Source organism: Spodoptera frugiperda, chromosome 18 (assembly GCF_023101765.2).
Source record: "Spodoptera frugiperda isolate SF20-4 chromosome 18, AGI-APGP_CSIRO_Sfru_2.0, whole genome shotgun sequence".
Lineage (NCBI taxonomy): Eukaryota > Metazoa > Arthropoda > Insecta > Lepidoptera > Noctuidae > Spodoptera > Spodoptera frugiperda.
Window position 1 is genome coordinate 4341859 of NC_064229.1, and position 4030 is coordinate 4345888.

A 4030-nucleotide genomic window follows, 5' to 3' on the forward strand; every position below is an offset into this window, starting at 1 on the left:
AGGTATACACATTATAAGAAGTGGGTTGTTACACTTCGTAGACATAGAATATCATTCGAATATGAAGAACTCATTCACTCAAAACAGCAATTAAAATAATCGTAGAACAGAAATCATAACTAAATGAACGACAATAGACATTAATAAACAAGAGGTTAAAATATAAAAATGTCAAAATCTAAGTTCAATTCAATTAAAAATAACTCGAAGAAAACTCTTAATAAAGCGTCACTAATTGCGTTACCGCCCTCGAAACACGAAACAAAACAAATTCAAACTTAAAAAAAAAAACGAAACATTTACGTAAAAGAGCCAGAACAGTCCATTTTTCATAACTCATTGCAGATTCCGTGAAAAAAAAATGTAACGAAACAAAAGAGTTTTATTTTTAAAAACTCCTTTATTTCCTCTCCCCACTTTTTCCGATAAGTTCTTTATAGAAATATCAGTCAGATGATTCCGTATAAACGATTTACGAGTCGGCAATGTTTGTATTATATTTTTTCCTTCTTTAAATTTGACTTTTTAATTAGAGAAGAGCCGTTTTCAGCTTCTTTAATCTTCTTATAAGATTGTGAGATTGTACAAATTAAAATTCAGCAAAGCCCTGCTTAGTTTTATCGAGTTTTATAAACAATTCTGTTTCTCATTTAAATGAGACTAAGCCGTTTTGAGAATAATAATTATTATGGGATTAAGTAATAGGAGTTATTTTAAGTAATTCAATTTTTTTGGCTGTGGCAGGAAAATAAGTCTTACTGTTAAACGATACTGTGTACTTAATAATAGACGAAAGAGGAAAATATCATTAACAAATTCATAAATGAAAATTCTTTCGTAATTCTTTATATACCTTCAGTAACTATAGACTTGAGATATTCATGCCTACAGATAACTTTCACAAAGAAACTGAAATTAATATGAACATTTTTATTTGTATTCAAATATTAAAAGGTCAACTTGTACACTGGACTGTTTAACCTTTACCTTTTTTTCTTTTAAAAACGTTGCCCCACACTAGGATTTTCTCCTGTGTCCTGGGTACGTTTACAAATGTATAAGTTCACATACATATGACATCTAGACTCGAAACAATAATATATGGATCATACAAAGAGTTGCTTCGCGCGGGAACCCCCTACATGTTGCACGGCAGCCGGTTGCCCAACCACCGCACCAACCGTGCAGTCTTTTCTCGTCTTTGTGATCTACTTATTGATCCGGTTTTTGTTACGGTGTTACCTATGTAACTGGAAAATGACGTGATATCCAGCCAGGACAAAAATAAAGTTCATAGTAGATTTTTACCGACCGCTCTGAAATTTATAATGTTTCCTTTCTAATCGAATTAATAACAAAAATGTTAGAAAAAACTAGATTTTAATCAGTGAGAGAATGTTATATAGGTCTAGTAGTTTAAAAAAAACATACATATATTATCTTTAATATCTATATTAGTGTAGATTACACATTAAAAAAAAGAATTATTTCTATTTAGTTATTGCCACTTAAATTATATAGACAAGACTTCTACTAAAAAATACATCCAAAATGATTTATATAACGGCCAGTTTTCGAATTCAAATTCGAACACCCTACCTACCCAACCCTCTTCTAAATTCAAACGTCAGAATCATAAACAAAATGACATTTGCAGTTCTAAACAATGTCATTTCGTTGCGTAGAGGGAGCCAGTAGTATGTTGAGAAGAGGTATACACTATACAGTGCCTCTATCCTCCCTGGGGGCTTGATCAATATGCAGGAAGGATTTGAATGCCACTGTTACGCTATGATATCAATGGTTTCACTTCAATAGCTAGGGTAGGGAATTCGGATATTATTTAATGTGCGTAAATCAAATGTTTGAAATACGTGCTGTATGAATATTTGAATTCTCTGTGTGGGTTAGTTTGACGTTTCATTATATTGAATTTGTTTCTTTAGTTATTAAGTAGATGAGAATGCTATGGATTGGATTGTGTTGAGCTCAGGGTCGGATATTGAAAAGTACTCATATTTTTTCAATTTAAATTATATAATAGAAATGCTGTGGTGCAGAGGTAGTGCATAAGCCTTAGAGCATACGATAAATCACTATTCCCGGTTGTAAAACGGAAATAAGAAAATACTCATATTATAAATGCTTTGTATGTTTGTTATGTGTTTGTTTGTTACTCAATTACGTCAAAACGGCTAAAGGGATCGGGATGAAATTTGGAACAAGAGTAGATTATGTTCTGGAATAACACACAGGCTACTTTTTATATCAAGGGAACTCAAGCGAAGCTGCTGGTACAAGTTAGTCTTGCTTAGGTACTATTATGTATACTAAACAATATTTTTAAATAAAAAAATGTTGTACTTATACATTTTGCATGCGATTGGCATCGAAAAGCTTTCTTTTGTACGAAAGCTCCTGCGGGTCACTCCTTAGGTACATGTGTGGCATAAAGCATTAGCGATAGCGATAAATTAAATAATATATCCCAAACATGTAATTGTACACAATGTAATTAATTTACTATTACTACAAAGGTAAGGTACCATTTATAAGGTAAAAATATGATAGGTGCTCTACTTATTACTTCGTCAAATAACAAAATAATGTTTATCATGATGTTAAGAAACATAAATATTTTTAAATATTATGTATTTGAGATGACAAGCTAAGACGTAGATGCTTATACAAAGAATTCAAAGCAAAACGATGCCAAAGAGCCTGTCCGCACAGCGAATAAAATAAAATTCATGCGGATTTATTTCCGCATCGCTTTGCAACATCATGAAATCACATAATTTTTATCGTGCGATTTTGTATCGAATGTACTAATTAAATAACTAAGAAACATAAGATTCAATGTTTTATAGAATAGCACAAAAATATGGTGGTGCTATAAGGCAGCTGTTTTGAGCAATCAAACCCACATTGTACACCTGTAATAAAATGAGTTCAAAACACTCTTAAAGATAAATCGCTCCGCTACCTCCTATAACTGGCACCACAACCGTATCTCCGGACTAGCTAGCAACGAATGCCTGGATATGACAGTTTTTATTGTGGCCAGAACCAACGGAGGCGGGGTTAAATATATACCTATATATGTATGTGTGTGTGTGTGTGTCTGGGACAAAAAGATAATCATGAGTGCTTGAAATAGCGTGTTTGTGTGTGAATCGCTCCTTTAATGCAGGACAGTGGGGTTTCAGAGAGAAGTCGCGAGTCGTCGGGTGTTAAGGAAAAGATTATAAAAATTCTAACTTATGTTTTAGTGTGGGAAAATTCAGACGGATATGTACTTAGACTATTCTGTGGTTAGAATGATGTTGTACGAGTTACACTCGACATAATTGCGAAACCGCGTAAAATACACGCGTCATTATTTCCATTCATTTGTTAGAATATATTTTTTTGTAATTGCGTTCAGTTCGCTTTCGGTCATCACGCATACCGCGCGTTCTCATCTTTCATTCACTCATATCATATCAGTTTGAACAATACAGTAATTTTAAATAATCTCAAGAGTTTTATTATCAAGTTTTAGGATAACAAGAAATCCTACAGATGTATTACATCTGTCGATAGTAAAATATTGTTGAAATGATTGTGTAATTATTGGCAGTGACTATGATATGAGATGTTTAGTTGTTATAAGCTTTAAATCAACGCGTTGAGCAAGCGTGGTAATTAATGCTCAAACCTCCTTCGTGTGAGACCTTTGCTTAGCTGTAGGCGCTTATAGACTATTGATGTGATGTGTGATGTGATGGTTACTACTCTTGCTTTGGGCGAGGCGAGAGGGAGTGTCAGACTCTTACTGACTAAAAACTACGCCGTTCCTACTCCTGCTTTTCGCGCCTGTATGTATATGAATGACGTCAGAAATAAATAAAGAATGTTTTACAGAGCTGGACACTTCCAATATTATTAATGAAGGCACTTCAATTAAACAGAGGAACAACTGAATGTCCTGCGTCGCATCTATTGACATATTCAGCTGCAGTGTCAGTCGGACGGAGCACGCCACTTC